Source organism: Thermobia domestica, chromosome 9 (genome assembly GCF_964235325.1).
Source record: "Thermobia domestica chromosome 9, izTheDome1.hap1.1, whole genome shotgun sequence".
NCBI lineage: Eukaryota > Metazoa > Arthropoda > Insecta > Zygentoma > Lepismatidae > Thermobia > Thermobia domestica.
The window spans coordinates 10,677,745-10,699,053 of record NC_137462.1 but is presented as its reverse complement, the minus strand read 5'-3'; positions in this window follow the sequence as shown (position 1 = coordinate 10,699,053).

Genomic DNA, 21,309 nt, shown 5'->3' with positions numbered 1-21,309 from the left:
TTCTTTCTATTGTTCTCCTATCATCCCCTATTAAATTTACATCATCAGCATATGCCATAGCCTGGTGCACACCGTTCAACTTTAGGCCCTGGTTGCTATCTTTGATTTTCCTTATAGCGTATTCCAGAACGAAGTTAAATAATAATGGCGATAACGCATCTCCTTGTTTCAGGCCATTTTCGACGTGAAAGTTCGTGGACAAAAATTTTTCTACCCGGACTTTACTTTGGGATTCATTTAAACATATCTTAATTAATCTAATTAGCTTTCTCGGTATTCCAAGTTCTGTAAGAACGTTGTATAATGTTTCTCTCCTAACTGAGTCGTATGCCTTTCTAAAATCTAAATAGTTGATGTACCGGGGTATTGTATTTCCACTTTTTTTGTGGCGAATGGTAAATATTTGGTCTATAGTTGATCGATTTCGTCTAAATCCGCACTGATAATCTCCAATAATTTCGTCTGCGTATGGGGTCAGTCTTGCTAATAGAATATTTGAAAGGATTTTATAGGATGCTGACAGAAAAGAAATACCTCGATAATTATTACAGTCAGTTTTGTCGCCTTTCTTGTGAATTGGAATAATGATTGATTCTTTCCATTCATGTGTCAATTCTTCCATGTTCCAGATAAGGAGAATGAGTTTGTGTATCTTGTTCCACAATTTTTCGCCTCCAGCTAAAATTAACTCAGCCGGAATTTCATCTACATCCGGAGATTTGTGTTTCTTTAATTTCTTTATAGCGGTTTCTACTTCAATTCAGTTGGGTTCTGGAATATACGGTTCTGCGGTGTGTATCTCATTTTCTTCACGCACATTAGTTTTTGGCTGCGTGTTCAGCAAATCGTCAAAGAAATCTTTCCATCCATTTAAGATGCTATCCGTGTCAGTGAAAACTGTACCGTCAGATTTCTTTAATATATAAGTACGAGGTTGATAGCCTTTCTCAAATTCGTTGATTCCCTTATACATATCCCGTATGTTTTTATTTTTACTATTATCTTCAAGTTCCTTAATTTTAGCTTTCAGAAAATCGCGTTTCTTTGTTCTAAAAGTTTTGGAAGTTTCCCGCCTGATATCTGCGAAATTTTGTGTAGTCATTTCATTCGGATTTTGTAGCCAGCGTAATTTTGCCTGTTTTCTCTTCTCTGCTAGTTTTATGCATTCCTGGTCGAACCATATTTTGTCCCTACGTATTTCCGCGTGTCCTAATTTTTCTACTGCTGAAATTTTAATTCTATCTCTAATTTCAATCCAGGTATCCTCAACATTACTGCACTCCGAATCTTCTAAAGTCGAGAATCTATTCGAAACTTCAATCTGGTGTTCCTCTCTTACCTGGCTCTCTTCTAATTTCTTTAAATTGAATCTCTCTGTTCTCGGACAATGAATATTACCTTTATTCAACGATAACCTCTCTCGTATTATCGCTGCTACCAGGGAGTGGTCAGTGTCACAATCAGCCCCTCTAAACGACCGGACATCAATTATGCTAGATTGCCTTCTTCTATCTACTAAAACGTGATCAATTTGATTATGTGTTTTCCCGTCCGGTTATGTCCAAGTGTATTTATGAACGTCGGGATGTGGGAATTTTGTACTCTTCACGATTAGGTTTTTGGATGTTGCAAAGTTCACGAGTCTAACACCGTTGTCATTACTTTCCTTATTCAGACTTTCGTTCCCTATAGTCGGTTTGAAAATATCCTCTCGTCCTACCTTCGCATTGAAATACCCTAATAGAATTTTCATATGGTATCGCGGGAGTTGGTCAAATATCCGCTCCACTTCTTCGTAAAAACTGTCTTTTATATCGTCATCCTTATCTTCAGTTGGGGCATGTACATTTAAAACAATAATATCACACCACCGTCCCTTAAGAGTAATAAAAGAAAGTCTGTCAGTAACAAATTCAACCCGTTTAATTGCTGGTAATATACGTTTATGAACGAAAAACCCTGTTCCTAACTGGTGATTTTTATTTCCTTCCCCGTAAAAGAACGTAAAATTTCCGGAATTCACAGATCCATTTCCTTCCCACCTAACTTCCTGAACTCCTACTACGTCCATCCTGTATTTCTCTAACTCTCTCGTTACGGCTTTTAACGAGCCTGCCCTATAAAGACTCCTAATATTCCATGTTCCAAATCTCATGTCCATTTTCTTTTGTTAAGGTCGTGCCAAGTTATCAGTTAGAAATCTTAAAGATGAAATATGTCGAAAATGAAAAAAAAAAAAATGGACTTCATTTCCTTGTGCAGTAACAACTGCCTCTCTGTTCTCTCCATGCGACACATCCTGGAAACCACATTTTTTGAGTGTATGTTCTTTTACTTTGCACAGGAGTGTAATTACTTTCATTTTCTTTTTTCGTTATTATTATTATTATTATTATTTTAAAAATTCTTAAAAGCCTTTCTTTCTCAACAGGAACTGGAGGCAAAGGTGTTTCCTTAGTGAAGTACTTCTATCTAATCATCACCCCCACCTGTTGCTCAGACAACACTTCCATTAAACAGTTTAAGACTATCTCAAGATGATTTCTTCTACAAAGACTAAAGTGTTTCATATGGAAAGAACGGCCTTGTTCTGATCTTAGTAAATACGTTCCAGAAGGAGACAATTTCAATATCAAATCAGAACACAAACTCACTGTACCTTTGTTCAGCTGAGTTAACCAAGTGATGAATTAAGTATATATGGACATATAACAACCGTACCAATTCCAGATCATACAGCGTTAACATGTGACTACAATATGGAATATTGTCCAGCGAATATCATTTTTGTGCGACAAAGACTGTTAAATGTTTCCAGAAACAATTTCACTCACATCTACATTTTGCGAAAGTGGTTCTGTATTTTCATCTAAATTGAAACTTATGGACCAACAATTGTGCTTTCGAGAAATTTGGCAATGTTAAAATTACAAGTCGAAAACTTCAATTCTCTATTGAAAAGCGATAAACTCATAATCACATTACGAGTTCTGTGAAATCTCTATTAAGTCTTGAATTACATTACAAGACACAAAGCTATTACACTGAAGTTATTTGTGCATCAAGTGTTTGTTTTTTAGCAAATCACCCAAAACCCACTTAAGTGTCTCGTCTTTGAATAATAATATGTTAAATAAGAGCAAACAGTTTTCTACATGATAAAAACTCCAGGGAGCGAGTGGCTACAATTTGGATTCTTTATTCCTTAGAAGCATCCTTATGGATTCGCATTTTGTGAATGTTCTATTGGCATCCACATGCAAACTAGTACCGCAGTGTGTTAAGAAGAGTTCAAATATGGATTTTCTTTTGTGTCAAGCACCAAACGTTGAGTTGATGCCACACCTTTCACCAAATCATCAGAAACCTCACGGCTGTCTTCTTCTTTGGATAGCAGCAGAAATTTAAAACGGTGTCATCACGTATTCTAACAATGTATATATATATTGAAAAAAGAAAGAAAACAAAAAGAAAAAGAAAGGTAAATTAATAAAAATCGGGGGAAGCTTTGATTAAGTGGGGTGGCTGGATCAATAGATAGATGGGGTATGTCTACCACCAATCTTCCTTGGATCTCTAGGAAGATTGGTGGTGACTGGATGGGCAGGCAGGGGAGTAGACTGGTGGACAGGACAGGTGTTTGGGCCGCTGGGCAGACGGTCCGGAAAGGGGGAGACGGGCAGACGGATGGGTTGAGGGGGTCTTGGAAGAAGGAAGGATGGGGGTGTGGGTGTTTGGCTTGACGGGCGGATATACACAACATATACACGTACGCACATCCAAACGCCTACATTCCTCATCACCACAAACACAGATGCGGCGAGGGACCACGCGCTGCGATCCAGATGGGTAAGTATGTAGCATTTACAGACTTTTACACAATGGTTGATCATCTTCGGATAATTCTTCTGCTTGCTTTAAATGGGTGTTCAATGCGTCTTCGTTCGCCTTTCTCTATATCCAACAGTTTTTATTTCTTCATAATATATCTCTCTATGATAACAACCATTGGCTACTCAACCTACATTTGTTCTATTCTTTCACACACTATGATAACAAGTACTCGCTTCTTTCTTCAATATTATTTGATTCCTTTTCCACAGTTTCCATTAGGGCATCTCTCTATCAGAATGTAGAAAAGAGTGAAGAAATGAAGCAAAAAGTGTCACTGTTAACCATATTGCATATTCTGCTAGAATGTTGTGATGGGAGAACGTGCTATCAGGTCAAAGTCTGACTGGTATCGAGATGTGAGAAAAGTTAACTAGTGGACATGTGCCACAGACAAAATCACTCGAAAGAACCCAATGGATACAACATCTGTAACGTAAAATAGCAGAGAACGAGAAAAATAACTGGAATAAAGGAGTGGTGAAAGGGTGGAGACAGTGTGGTGAAATAAATAAACAAAAATATAAATAAATAAATTAAATAAAGAAATAAATTACTTAAATAGATAAGTTATAATAGATAAGAAATATAAATAAAAAAGTTAAATAAATAAATAATTTAATTAATTAATTATAACTCCACCCCATACATCACCATCATCATCATCATTACCATCATGCTAAACCTAATCACCAACCACACTGTCTCCAGTTTCCTTTCACCCGAATCTGTTCTCTTTCTACAGTATTTCATATTACAGTCGTTGTATCTACCTGCGTCTCTAGTGATTTTCTCTGTATCATGCCTTCAGCTTTAATGTTTTCTCTTCTCTTAATATCTACCCCAGACTTTGACCTCGTAACACATCCTTCCATGCTAATCTTCTAGCATGAGATTCAATACGGTGATACTGACACTCGACTGGACTTTCGTCTAGTATTCTCCGTTTTCTTCGGTCTTGGATACACTTTGATGACGAGACACTCAATCTTGAAAGCTAAATCCTTTATTCCTTCAGTGTGCTTTTGTTCATAAACATCGCATACAGTACCTTTTATGTCTACAGATCGCACACAAACATCGTTTATACACAGAGGTGGCTCGTGAGGAAAGTCATACTGCTATAAGTTAAAGTTTTATCGCTTGAGACTAAAAGAATAAAAGTTATCTAATGTATTAATTGGTGTATACAACAATTAGTACATTAAAAAGTTTTCTTCTTTTACTTTGAAGCGAAAAAGCGTTATTTTTAGCGGTGTAACTTACCTCACGAACGCCTCTGTTCACACATCCACAAACAGTTAGTGTTTCTTTTTCAGTTCTTTCGACGAAGAAGAAAGAAGAAGAAGCCATACCACGACATATTATCTGTCTGTCTTGTTGGGCGCTTGTGCTTCTGTCTGACCTGACGCTGGGGTTCTTGATATCTGTCCTGAAGCCTGAATCCTAAATGTTGATCCCGACCTGACGCCCTCTGTGCCCTTATACCCGCCCCGAAGCCAGCCTTCTCCTCTGCCTGCTTTCCCCCCATCTATCTATTCTTTCAGCCACCCCACAAAGCTGGGTAATAAAACAAAGTTGTTTCGTTTTATTTCATGATGCTTTTTGCTAACAAATTTGAAATCTACAAAATTCTGAATGGAGTACATTTAGTGTAGAAGAGGAGTCAGTGGTAATATTTAGTTTTAGATAGATATAATCATCCTATATGCCTTCTGATACTCGAGGATGGTACTAAACTTTATACAAGTTAATACCCTGCGAATCTAATTGGATGGACAAAATGTGCCAGGTTTTATTTTCGTTAAACTACTTAGATATAATAACATAATTTCTTTTCAGGTAATACCTTAAGAGCCTGACATACTAAAAAAATACAAAATTTACCATTTTACTTTTGCTTGTTTTTCATAAGAGCAAGGAAATAATGAAATCACAATCATTGATAATGTTACTGTACAACAGCAAATATGAATATGAAAAATTTTCAGTGTTGACATCCATAGAAATTTCGGAAGTTGCTGAAACTACGTTTGGCCTATTTCGTTCCTTCCCCCTCCCGGGCAAAATGAACTCACCAGAACTGGCTCGTGGCGCCCTGCAGTGTTGTTGCAGTGGCTTCCTGGAACGTAGTTGTTTTTTCGCTCGGACGACAATAACGCACAAAACAGGGCCATTGTTGCGAGTGTTGTGTTAAATTTGTTTCCAAGTGTGTGAGTTTCCGCTCTGTGACCAAAATGCCGCCTAAACTAAGCCGGGTTTGGGAAGGTTATGTTGCGGCTCTTTATGACCCCACTTTAGTGTTTCTGTCATTAGAAAACAATGCAAGAAGAATGGTTGCAACATCAGTTTAAGTGGAATAAAAAATGTTATTAAAAGGTACAAGGGCAACGAAGCTCCACCATTTGGATCACCAACGAAGTTGCCTAGGAAACGGGAATGCACCAAGGCCACCTCCACCATGCAGAGGAAACTTCGCAAAATGGCAATGCAAGAAAATCCGCTAACACAAAGGTGTATGGCTAATCGTCTTGACGTGTCTTTTGGGAATGTGAGCCGGACGTTACACCATCAACTCAAGCTGGAAAAAGTCATGAAAGCTCGCGGCCATCTTCTCACAGATGCCCACCAAAAGGAACGAAAGTGTAACGCCCGGAAGCTGTACGAACGGCATCTGGCAAAACAAAGGTGGATGTACGTTGTAACGCTCGATGAAGCATGGATTTATCTTCCCGACTGCAGCAAACCGAGAGCCATCATGTACCGAGAGAAAGGCACCAAGAACTTCAGAAGGTGGGTCCGTGTCTGTAAAAAATCCTTCCCAAAAGGGTCCATGGTCGTTACTGGCTACTGTTACCGAGGTAAACTGAAGATTGGTAGGGTGGCAAAGAACTGCAAAATAAATTCGCAGTATTTTCAGGAGCAGACCATGCGGCCGATCTACGATCTAAAATGAATCACCCAAAATTCATTGCAATATGTTTTGTAATGAATTCTGTCTTTTCTATTAACAATACAATAAGATTAGATAATAATAATAGTATAAAATTTTAGTCAGATAATTTATTTCAAAGAATATTTCAATAAGAAATGCTGTTTCCTACGTCCAAATAGTGACGTAACTTGTGCCATAACATTTTTTTTTTTTTTTTTTTTTGCTGAACACTTGGAGCGGCGCTCTCTGAACTCTCACGCAGTAAGGAGAAATGTAAATCCCAGCAATTAATAACTGTAGACAAACGTATCCGCTATATGTCTGAAATAATACATTGAGACTTCTCGCACATTCCTGAAAATACAAGAGCTAGCTCTAGTAAAAATTTGTTTGAAGCAGTATAAAACGCTGTTCCTTTGGCTCTTCACTAGTGATTCAAAAGAAGAAGTGAAGTAAATTTTTGTAAGAAGAGCATACGTTCCCTATGCCTGTGCATTACCTGCCTATAAAATGAAGAGAATAGATAGTTTCTTTAAACCAGTGTCGAAGAAAATAGCTACATATGAAAGTGAACACAATAGGAAAGAAAGAGAAACAGAGGTTGTGAGTGATAAATTCGTTGTTAGTGATTCAACGGTAAAATCTGTGTCTGTGACTGAAACCGAAGTGGTAATAGAGAAAACTGTATCTGATAAACAGTGTGAAGTGTACGCAACGACAAGTAAAAGTACAGAAGTTGTTGTGAGTGTTAATTTCCCAGACAACGGCGAAGTTTCGGACTATGTGTTTAATTCGAATTCAACAAATCCCCCACTGACAGATCAACAAAGAAAAACTGTCTTGCCTAATGTGCTTGTACCTGATACATCTTTCATTTTCCCGATTCGCTGTTATGGGGAAAGGAAATTGCGTTTTCAGAAAGATTGGACGGCAAAATGGGAATAGCTAGTATTTTCTCCTGTGAAATGTGGAGCCTACTGTAAATACTGTGTTATATTCTCGTCACAATATGCAGGAAAAGGCCTGCATCAGAAAGTTGGAAGTTTGGTATCAAAACCTTTCGACAATTGGAAAGACACAACTGAAAGATTTACAGAACATTCTACATCGAAATTCCATCAGTTTCCAGCAGCAGAAAATTTTCTAAAGATCATGACATCAAAAATGGAGGCTGTTGCTGCGCAACTGAGTGATCAAAGAAGAAAGGGAAAAGAACAAAACAGAGCGGCTTTGAGAGCTTTAGTGGAAACTGTCATTTTCTGTGGAGAACAAGAATTGCCTTTACGAGGTGACAAAGACAGTGACAGTCCCTTATCTCTAGAAAAACCGCTTCTAAGAATGGGAAATTTCGGGCATTGTTGCGATTTAGAGTACCTTATGACGAAACTTTGCGAAAACATGTAATAAACAGTCCCAAGAATGCAACTTACTTAAGTCCTGAAATTCAAAAGAGACGATAGAAGTTTGTGGAAAGCTCATACAAGAAATAGTGAATCGAGTAAATCAAAACAAATATTTCCCCACTTTAGGAGATGAAACGTTGGACGAGAGTGGGAAAGAACAATTTTCGTTATGTGTTCGTTACACTTATGAAAGCACATCGAGAGAGGATTTCTTAAGTTTTTTAGAACTATGTGATTTGAATGCCGAAGCCATCAGTGAGACAATTTTAAATAAGTGCAGATATCTGGGATTAAATCTGGATTATCTTGTTGGACAGGGATATGATGGAGCAGCCAACATGGGAGGAAAAATTAGTGGTGTGCAAGCTAGAATAAAAGCGCAGTTTCCAAAAGCTACTTACGTCCACTGTGCTTCTCACCGACTGAATTTGTGCTTTCTCATTCTATGTCAGTTCCTGACGTGAGAAACGCCATCGGTGTTGTGAAGGAAGTATGCAATCTCTTTAGCAACAATGCTTTAGCGAAGGAAAAACAAAGTAAATACGAAGAAACTGACACCAGAGAGCAAGAAAAAACTCGTCAATATGTGTGAGACAAGATTCATGCAACGTCAGGACTCATTGAATGTATTCTGTGAGCTGTTTGAACCAATAGTTGTGACCTAGAGAGATTTACCTATGATCCATCGAACTGTGGCACAAACTGCGTCGACGCTTTTTGGCTACCATAGAGAAAGGTTATTTTTTTGGTGCCAATGAAAACGTGTGAGCTGATTTTTAGTTTTACTCCATCATTGTCGGCCTATCTTCAAAATCCGAATCATGATTTGGCATCTGCTGTTCAATATGCTGAACAAGTAACAAAGAAGCTGGAAAAAGTGCGAGAAAATGCTGATTTACAGTTCAGTGATATTTTCAAATCTTGTTCCAAATTAGCAAAGGAAATATTCGGAAGTGAGATACAGGACCCTCGGGTGATTGACGAACAAATGAGAAGGTCAAATCCACCAAGCTGTCTCCAGAAGAGTATTTTAGAAGATCAATATTTTTTTTTTTACCATGTTTGGATGATTTAATTTCTGGACTCAAAGAAAGATTTTCTGATAACAAAGATAGTTTATCTTCTCTAGAGATTCTGCTTCCAAAATATGCTGATGAAAGAAAGCTGAAAAACCTTTCAAATATTGAATTCTATTGGGTAACTTTTGTTTCTGAACCTGTCATCAAAGCAGAGTACAGCCTATGGTGTGAAAAATGGCGAGCAGAAGCAAACAACCCTCTCGATATAATGGATGTATTGGATGCATGTGATCCAGCCTTCTTTCCAATCAGCAAGCTACTCCGAATTTTCGCTTGCTTGCCCGTTTCAACAGACAAGAAGAGAGATCCTTTTCTTCGTTGAAAAAATCAAATCATATATCCAAAACAAGATGGGTGGTGAACGGCTTACAGGACTCGCATTGTTATCCATTCATTCCCAGTTATCGCCTGATGTTGAAAAGGTTATTGATGTGATGGCTAGCAGTGGAGAGAGGAAAATACTTCTTTAACTCTACTACTATTGTAATTTTTTGAGTAACACTAAATATCAGGGAGTTACCTAAGACTTCAAGTGCATTTAAATACTTTTTAAAAACATGTTTACACTATTATATTCTTGTAGTAAATACAACGTCTCATAATATTAGATTCTAATTGGTAAATGTATGGCTCGTAGTTTTATGGTATACGTTCAAACAGGTATTTATACCCCTAACACTTAAATTCTTCTAAAGCGAATCTGCACCCATAGATATCTTTCCGCCTCTAAGAAACAATTACCGGTACTAAGTTAGTGCAATTTCATATCGTAGTGAACTATGAAAGTGGTGCAAAAATAATCCATTTCACTATTTCCATAAAAAGGGTTCGTGAGCAATCTCCAGTGTGCGAAACACTATAATGATACGAAAAATGATCCGCTATATTTCATCATCAACCATCTTTATAATAAATTTTACATTAGGAGCCCGATTAAATAATGATTTGCGTGGTCGCAACCCAATATTTGCAATCAGCTTACGTCAAACCACAGAAATGCATAGTGCATACTTCGAGCATGCACACTCGAAGTCTACAAATGGAGTGTACACTTCGTCAAAGTAGTTTTTGTTTCGCACTTCGTTCCAGAGTCTCATTGTAGTGGAATATGGAACCAAAGATGTTATAAATAGAGGATCTGCCCATAGTTATCTTCTATTAAATCGGTGAAGCCAAAAAGCAACCGAGCATCGGACGGTCTGATTGGCTACTCTCGTTTCTACCATCGTCTAATTGGCTACTTTTGTTTCCGCCATGATTGTTGGCTCAAAATATTGCGATCCTATTGGGCGGAGTGGGCAGAGTAGAGGTGGAGAAAGTGTGACGTATGGCTTCAAGATTTTGTTGTAAGGGCACATCCTCTATTTTATATGATCCTTGTATGGACCATTGATAACAAAAGAACGGAGAATTTCGCATACTTGAATAAATAATGTTTTTTCTTTTCTTTTTTTTCTTTTTTTTGGATGACTGACTTTCCAGTTATATTAAAGATAAATATATCGTACAGATTGACAATATGGGGTAACCATAAAATGGTCTTAAGTCATTTTATGGTTTAAGAGTTTCTTCCATGTGTACCAACAGCTTCAGCTTTGGCGTATCTGCAAATATTTGTCATTTCGGGTCTCTCCCGCAGAGATTAACAAGAGTGAGCGTCATGGCAATATATATATATAGCATATGTATATGTGTGTGTTGTGTTGCGTTATGTGCACAATAAACTCGTAACAGCATAAAACCCACTAAACTATCGGCAATGTTCTATTTTATTAGGCATGCTTGCGCAAGGAAATATTTATTAATCCCCGAAAGAAGAATAGCACTGGTGTGGTTATGGCGCTGATGACACTGTTGCGAAGTAGCTGAGAAATTTCATTGGAAGCGAAAGTAGGCAACTTGCAAGAGCGTTAGGACACTGAAGATAGTTCAAAACTACTTTGAGAGAGAGTTCATATTTAGTATAATTGCTTCCTGTACGGTAGATTACACAAGAATGGCACTGTGGTTGTCGTAGTTCTACCGTATTGCTTCAATTATAGCAAGGGCGACCATCAGGGGGGCAAGGTGGAGCGCTCGCCCGCCCTCTAGGGGAAATTGCACTTCAGTAGATCGAAAGCCCAATATATATTTTTAGAATAGTTACCGCAGCAAAATTTGAGAGTATATTTGAAATGTCCCTCCTAGACATGGACACCTCAACATGGGCGCCCTTAAATTATAGGCATACTGATTGGACTATTTCTACCATATTGCGCTAATAATTGCAAGGTTTTTTTTTATTGAAAGGATAATGTTTTTTGTAATTTGATTTTATTAATTTATTTATATATATATATTGATAGTATATTATAATAAAAGTTTGCATGGACGGGTTAATATGTTTGTATGTTAAATTATTGTTTATTAATATATTGAGTAAGTATATTTTCAAGGATCTTATAAAATAGAGGACCTGCCCTTACAACAAAATCTTGAAGCCATACCTCACAGTTACACTACCCCTACTCTGCCCACTCCGCCCAATAGGATCGCAATGTATTGAGCCAACAGTCATGGCGGAAACGAAAGTAGGCAATTAGACGATGGCTGAAACGAGAGTAGCCAATCAGACGTGCCGATGCTCGGTTGTTTTTTGGCTTCATCGATATAATAGGATGAAGATGGATATGGGCAGATCCTCTATTTATAACATCCTTGTATATTTTGGTGTTAGATATTATAATTGTTATAATGTTGTATGGATGTTTTATTATTAGGATTGTACTTTTTTAACTGACTTATTGGACTAACTTTTTACACTTAGTGTATTTAATTACAATATAACACCACCAATTATTTATGCATACAAAATAATTTAACTGATTTTTACAAAATATTAAACACTACATAATTAAGTTCCTACTCTTTCTTTGTGAATCTACAAATTTTACCCGTAAATCTTCGAAATACTGCCTCCATTTTCTTAATCTACATCAAAAGTTAATACTTACAAGGATGACAAGGAAAGAAGTGGTGCAGTTCAACAACATGAGGACCAAAATTTACAGGAAAAGCTATGAAATACCAATTTATAAGGATCACATATACTCAAGGTGGATAACCCTAATTAAAGTAATATGGTAAAAATAACAAAAATATGTAAGATTACTATGTTACAATCCCTCTTTACTGGTGTTCTGTATATATTGTATACAGGGGCGTCATTTCAGACTTTGCTTGAGGGGGGCAAGAGCACCACCGACATAAGACTTTCACGTTTTGTACTAGTATATTAGTAGACAATTTATTAAAGTATATATATATTCCTCAAACTCTTGGGAGGGGCAATTGCCCTCTCTTGCCCTCCCTAAATGACGCCCCTGATTGTATACACTCCAACACTCGCGTGCACTTCACTACGCTTTCGGTGCCCTATATATCTTTTGATATACACCCGCTATCTCTCCCACATGCTTCCCACTGCAAAAATGATTACTCATCAGTTAATGATACAAATCCCCTTGTCCAAGACCCCTTATAACTACCACTGATATAATAACAATTTTATGAAAATTAACAGACGGTTTTATGAAAAAATACATTATGTATGTTGCGTAATGGCTCTCATTGTTCTAATATAAGGAAAGAATTATTTGTCCATAATCTTTCCATAGTGGGTACAGTAATGGGATTATATGAATTAAGAGGAATTTGTGAAATCTTTGATAAATGAGTAAAAAGAAAGTTTTGATCTGTATTGCACTTTTGATCAGCTGTCAAAAATGCAAAATGTATGATAATTAGCATATTAGGCGAACTATACACTACGAGATCAATCCTAGGAAATATCTTATGTTATGACATATCTTGTAGGAAAAATGTTATGACATATCTTATAGGAAATCCTACCCTTTTTGTGCCATACAGGTGAAGAGTTTTCCTGTCTGACCGAATGACGTTTATCAACATTGTGAAATAGTTCTATTTAATGAAAGTACAAAGTTGAAGAATAACAATGCTAACCACACTGCACATCCCACTGATATTAATATCAGGCGCTATATTGTTAAATCGGATACTTCTAAGAGAGAGAAAAAAAAGAAGAAAAAACATAAAAGTAAGGGTGCTTGTATACTTTTGGTGCACCACATTTTAGAAGATTTACAAATAAAATTTAATACTTTGCATGAAAAGACATATTTATAAGGAACAAATTTCTGCAAGCAACATAATTAAATACAAAGTAATACAGGGGTGCCCACAAGGGGGGTTATGACGCAAACTGCGTCATTGAAATATTTGGGGGGGGTTAAAAATCTATATAAATATGTTTGAGAGGGTGTAAAAATTAATCGAAAAGATTTTTTTTCATGGAAGAACACCTACGGATAGACAATTGAGGGGGGGCGTCATGGATATGAGGGGGGGCACCACTGAGTAATACACCTGTATTTTATGTTTACAACTGTAGGGTTACTAGTGTAAAATCATTATTAATGCTTTAACGACGGATAAAATAGGTGAGAGACAATGTTTAGCAAAAAGGGTCCAGCTAATTTTTCTAAGAAATGTTACAATTTCGGTAGTGTCTATTCACATTAGTTTAGGTTGCTTCAGGTTAGTTACGGTTATGTTACGTTAGATTATATTAGTATATGGGTTCAGCACAATTTTCAAAAAATGATAGAATTTCGCTTACTTCTGTTAATATTAGTTTAGTTTAAGTTAGTTAACGTCATTAGGTTAGATTTAGTTAGGTTGTGTTAGATCTAAGTATTTGCATCTTCCATTTCTCCTGTAAATTTTGTATATTTTGCCTACTTCTGGACCCTTTCTGCGAAACATTTACATAAGTGGGTGCATATGAAAGATGACCGGTGATACTATTTTTCAGCACCGGTGTATTTCTGTATAGTTTACAGAAGCTATAATTTATGTTTACAAGTGGAGCACTACTATCACGATACCATGATAAGTGCTATTCAAACTCGTATCATTGCCAAAACCCACCTGTTTTCACTACATTCACTGACGCGGTTGCTTCCTTCGCTCGCACCCCTGGCTGACGCTCGGGCCCCCGCGTTGCCCTGCCCTGACTCGGTTAGATAGCATTCGTACTTTCTAGAGGCTATCTAGCACAACTTGGTTTACGTTTTTTGCACTATAGTTTTATACTATATATCCGGCCCCCGTATTTGTACGCAAATCGTAAAAGAATTGTAGTTTATCAACAATTGCTTTTGGTGGTCCCCTTGAGGGATTTTATCTATGCTATGTGAATAATTTTAATGTCGGTCAACGCAAATCATTTAGGAAACAGTAATAAATTATAATTTTTCAACAATTATTTCGAGTGGTACACCTAAAGTAAACCTGGACGATCAGAAGATACCTCATCAGTTGTGTTTTCACTTGTTTTGTTTTCACTTCCTCTCACCTGATGTCGCTTAAATTGAAATCTTACGAATTTTCTTTCCGAAATAGAGCGTGCTCTCAACAAGAGAAATCTCATAGGATCGTTCAGAACACAGGAAATGACATGCGATCTGATGCCATACACGTTGAGATTTTGACTCTAGGACAAATCGTAAGAGATTTCCTAGGATCTATCCTATAGTGTATAGCAAGGCCTAACAGGCCTTACGGTCGCTCACACAGATCAAGTGCAAGGAAATATGGTAGCTTTCAAGTGAATTTGTTTGTTTAGAATCAAAATTAGAGAAAATTAGGCCTATCTACCTATGAATTAACATTTGTAGCTGTAGCCAAAGAGAAATGAATAATCTAGGTATTTAATATTCTGTGCCAAAGCTTAAAATTTTAATTCATATGCCATTAAAATTTGTCATTTACGTGCAAATATCTGCATTACCGATAGTTTAATTACCACAATTAAGATACACAAACCATATAATATTTATGCACAAATGTTTTTATAGCTTTATTAAAGAAACGATTTGGTTGCTTTCCCTACATTATTTTAAATCCCATTGGATACTCAGAGAACATAACAAATACGTTTGTTATTTGTGTAACATTTTATATTCTATTTGTAAAATCACTAGTATGTATATTTATCAAGTAAATTATTATTGGATCAGCACACAAAAATATTAACCTCAACAAAAATATTAAAAATATGCCTTTCAAAATCTTATTAGGTCATTTTACGAGAAACAGCCATGTTAGGCACACAAGTATACTATTACGTACTGTGCACTCGCAGACTTGTAAACTTGAGCCTTTTGACGCACTTTAAGTGACGTCAGTTCCGGCAATAAGCGTACTTTGAATTTGGACGTATCTTTTGGATACGGCCGTAATTTGCAATGTGACTAACTTCAGTATAATTCCAGGGAAAGTAAGTTCGGGAAGAAAGAGGAAAATTTTGCATTGCACTGAGATCGCAAAGTTAGAAAAACACAACTGAGTGATATAGGTAACTCGAACCTAAGGTGGTACCTGAAGATATTAAGCCCCAATTGAGATTATGAAAGAAAGAAAATAAATAATTGGCAAATATTTCAGTGTGTATTTTACAAGTCATTAATCAAAATAGGAATATTTGATGCCAATAAAATGAAATTAACTTTCAAATTTTATTCAGATATCTCCTGTGTCCTCACTACGGACCTTCTAATCATATTTCAATTGTTTTAAGGTTCAAAATTATGTTATAAATTATAATAAATGTGTCCACGTGTTTGTCAATATTGGACTGTTGTTGAGTTGAAAGTGTTCGTCGCACAACTGAGAACAAGTATTTGGAAAACAGACATATCAACCACATTACAAAGTTTCAAGTTCAATTAATATATTAAGCTTTTGTGTTATTTAAACGAAAAATTGGAGAGTTTGAAAATGGAAGATAAGTTGGAGCACTTGCAAAGACTGCTAAATGAGGACAATATGTGGACTCGACCACTTGCCTGGGGATCCGCCAAAACAGGTTTGTCAAGAATGCAACTATTTTTTGGTATTATGGCCTTTGTATTATTCAATATGTCATTTGGGTTTGGAGGCCAATTCATTAGCAATCTGGTTGGATTTGTTTATCCTGGATATGCATCCATAACTGCACTTGAGGTCCAGACTGGGAATGAATATACCAAATGGTTATCCTATTGGATTATATTTGCACTATTTACAGTTATTGACTTCTTTCTCGATTGGATTCCAGTTTACTATCTTTTGAAATGTTTGTTTCTCTTATGGTGTTCAACCTATGATGGTTGCATGATTGTGTATGCAAGAGCAGTACGTCCAGTTTACCAGAAGATTACGGATTTAGGTTAGCTTCATGGTACAACAACGAAGGAGTTACTGAAAAGACCTTCATGATCAAGCGTTTACATTGTTTTTTCTAAGATATGTATATATTATTATCCAAGTGTATATTATATGAAAATAATTTTTATTAATCACAAATTTAAATTAGCTGGAAGTGTTTTGCTATAATACATTGTGAAAGGATATTTCGAAATTCTAATATATTTATTTGATGTATTTATTTAGAAGTTTTTATTGAAATACAAGTAATAATGGAAATTAGTGTCAATATCTGGTTCGACTCTTTATTTATTTATTTCGAAAAAACAACAGTCAAATACCTAATTACAGTTTTCCATCATTGTATGATAATATACTTTAAAATACATATATAATAGCATGATAATGTGATAGCAATTATATGATAATACATATTAAAATACATATATAATAACATAATAATATAATAGCAAAATACCTGTTTTATACGTTAAGATAGACATAGCACGATCTACAGCTAATTTATAAATATTATAGAATGAACAGTTTGTTTATAATTAAAAATTTCTATATCTGGGTGCCGTCGTGACATATTATTATACAATAAACAATTCTTCTGACAAGCGATATATCCAACGTATTAGTCCTTTGCGCTGAGGGATGGAATATGACATGGGGTCTCGTTGCTCTGTGGGGGACGTGAATTTTGATTTCTAAAAAAACATTCTGAATCTATTGCACTATTAATTATTTTATCTGAGAAAGATAACATGAAATGAGTTCTCCTGCTTTCAGGTGATTGTAATGAATATTTGTTTCGAAGTCCTTCTTAGTTCTCAAATTTTGGATATACCCTTGTTTCTTTATACGTCAAAATCGCTGCATATTCAAGCTTAGACCTTACATAGGCAACAGCCTTATAACCTTAGACCTTATATAATGTTTTGAGGACATTTATGTTAGAAATATCACTTCCTAATCTCATCACAAAACCAAGGTTCCTAAAGGCCTCACCAACTACTCTGTTGACGTGAATATCGAATGACATGTTTGACTGCAAAGTGACTCCAATATCCGTAATGTAATCCACTCTCTCAATTGGCGTTTGACATAGTATGCACATTGCGTACATAGTTCATTTTTCTGGTGTACGATACTACCTTGCATTTTGTAATATTTAACAGCGATTTGTAATATTTAACACCATTGGAAAATATCATCAATGTCACTTTGCAAAGAAATAGCGTCTAATTCCTTGGAGATACTGCAATGGATTTTCAGATCGTCGTTTCATGTACAGGATGTCCCTTCATAGTAGATATCAGTAGTTATTCAAACCAATGTTCATCATTTGACTGGCTTCGAGGCAGGTACACGTGAACGTGCTCTGCCAGTTCCACGAGATACACAACAATCAGAGATGAGCCCATATTCTTTGCATACCAGTGTTCACAAAATTTGCAGATCGCAACCACATCAGTGCCATTCCAGATTTTGATTTGGGAGGGTGCAAAACACTAGGGTCCTTATGCAGAGTCACTTTGACGCGTTATTAGTGCCATAGTAAAGAGTTGGACTTAACTAGCCTTAGGTCCTAGATGTCAGTAGATTTTTTTAAAGGTTTTTGATTGGCGTATTATTTTGTGGATTAAAGTATATACAAATATCAAATTCCACGGGAGAAGGCAATTGCGTCTACCCGTGGCCCAAATGACGCCCCTGTCACCACGCAACGCTGTCACAAACTAAAATGCAAAATTTGCGTTACATTGACACAAATCGTTATGAAATGGAGAATTTTATTTGACCCACAGACCACTGGGCTTTATGCAGAGTCGTTCTGACGCTTGATTAGTGCCATACTAAGGACTAACATATGTTTCATGTAGTAGTCAGGTCTTTAGTATGACAATGTTTTGTCACTGAAGAAGTCATACGCTGCAAATTCATTTTCGTAAAGTTGTACCGCATTGTGCAGGTTCATTTTGACGTATGATTAGTAGCTTCATATTAAAGATCTGACTGCTGGAGGAAACATAATCGAACTCTTTAGTATGGCACTAATCACGCGTCAGAACGACTGCATATAGCCCGTTATGTGTAATTTTAAAACAAATGACTTGTTATCACAGTGAACTTCTTTGGATTGATGTCTAGTAATGTTTTAGATTCGGCGAAGAAGACGGACTACTTGACACCGGCCCGAGTTGTCAGGACGTTAATAGAAGAAGTACTGAATTAAAAGTGGGAACCTTAAGGAAAGTACTGAATTAAAAGTGGGAACCTTAAGGAAAATCATATAACACAAGTTGGGAAGTATTTCGCTGTTTGAGACCATGAGAAGTCAGGAGTGACTTAGCTTAAGGAACATTAATTGACATCTATAGTGATTATTTGTACAATTATGCTGTAACACTGGCCAACAATGAAAATGTTTACTAATTTTAGGCTGCTGTTAACGAGTATAACAATGTGTTTTGAAAATTGGCTCGAATTTCGAAGAAATATGTTATCGCTAAATTTGCCCCGGCACGCAAAATAAGATTTCGTGATAGCAGATGCCTTGTTATTTCAATGAACATCAAATTTTTAATGGTTAGCATTATCACTGTCCTTATTACTGACAAAATAATCATCAACCACATCACGCTTCAGTTTAAAGAGTTTGCGAGGGTCCTACGAAGTTACACTTTCCACTCCCGGATATGGTCTTGATGAGATATTGGGCTAAAGTGTGAAGTGTTTTCTTTTAATCGTTATATGACTGAATTGGCCGGAATGTGCCGCATAAGTGTGTAAACGATGCGGACAATTTCCATTATTTGCAACAAAGTAACGTTTGCTAATCAAAAAGAAATTTTACACCAGTCGTAAAGAAACCGTACCATTTGAACTTCAAGTGTAAAGTGAAAGATGTGGGCACGACACATTGTTGTAATAATCGTTCCACAAACTGGTGGGACTGGCTATATGAAAAAAGGCCATATATGCCATTTGCAATTTCAATGATATGGAGAGAGCCGATAGATCACAGTTTAAACTGCTATTTTCGCATGGTTTCTCTACGACCATTAAAAAAAAAAAATAAATAAAAAAGAACTATAATTTATTCTAATATCCCTTCAACAATTTGGGCAGTACCGTACCACATTCTGAACAATTACATGTTCCTGCCCCATCTGACTCCTGAGTTTCATTCGATCACTAGAAATATTAAGTTGGGTTGGGAACAAAATCACCTTTTTTATATTTTCGTATGCTCGAAAAGCAAAATTTGATCTCCGAAGATCGGAAATCATGCAGCCACAATTACCTCTAGCTCCTAACTTTGTCTCTATTTCACAGACTTCTTGCTTCCATTGCAGTAATCTAGAGACCTGCACGGGCCGGGCTTGGGCGGGCCGACTCTGTTATTTCTTTGGGCCGGGCCGGGCCGGGCTTGGGTGGGCCGACACTGTTATTTCTTTGGGCCGGGCCGGGCTTGGGTTGGCCGACACTGATTTCTCTTGAGGTCGGGCCGGATTGGGGCCGATCAATTGCAATTCTTTAATAATTATTGACTTTCGTTAAACGATAATTGGAATAAAGCCAAACGTTGAAGAAGTGTGTCCGTAAAAAATGTTACAGAGAATGCAATAGAATAGCTATTTACAGTTTGTGTTGCTTAGCGGCTCCCTATCACTATAGAGGATTGCAGGCATTATGCGGTAAATTGAGCTCTGACCTTGACCTTCACTGAACTCAAAATATAAAAAGAAGGGGTGGGAATGTTTTGCTGTCGCTAAACAATATTGATATCTTCACTTTATGCTAAAAATCATATAAGTTAGATTTTTGTTACAGGGAATGGACTTTTTGTTCTCTCGATGACAGGCAAAGTTCTAGGAGGCAATGGTACCATTCGGAAGGCAAGCGTCAGGTTGTGAACCAAAATTTAGAAAATGTTTCTGAAGGTTAGGTCAAATTTAGTACTAAATTTTGAGAGATTCGGGCTCGAGCTATTTTTTTTTTTAAATTTATCGAGCCGGGGTCGGGCCACAAACTTTTAAAATTTATCGGGCCTGGGCCGGGCTTGGGCCAAGAATTTTGAAAAACTTATCGGGCTGGGCCGGGCTCGGGCCGAAAATCTCCAAAACTTTTCGGGGCCGGGCCTAGGTACGTTCGGGCTGGATTGGGCTCGGGCCGAAAAATTCGGCCTGTGCAGGTCTCTACAGTAATCATAAATTGCTATTGCATACCGGTACCTTTTTCCCATACGTTGCATAAAATTCAAATATGTCCCTACACTATTAAACAACCGAATATCGCAGTAAAACAAACACGTAAACAAGGCCGCTGATCCTGGGGGGAACGGACCCACCCAAAGCTCATGTGTGCCCCTATTGTATTTATGAGTGTACAATATTTTGCATAATTTGAGTGCATTTTGTCTTAAAATCTTCATATATATATACCTTCTGCATCTGAATGCCCCCCCCCCAAAAAAAATACAGAGAAATCGGCGCCCTTGCATGTCAATACAATTTGTAAACGAGTTTTGACTAGTTTTAGTACATTTTTTTTCTAATAATGACAAGAGGATTAGACAATTTTTTCACAGTCTTTCTGTTGTAACTTTCGGTACGGGTATACAATGCGAAGAACTACTTCCAGAGGTGCAAGCAGTACCCAAAGAATGACGATAGAGGGCAGGAATATGCTATCTCGCAACAACTATTCAGTTCCAATGTCAAGGCAGGGAAGCAAGAGA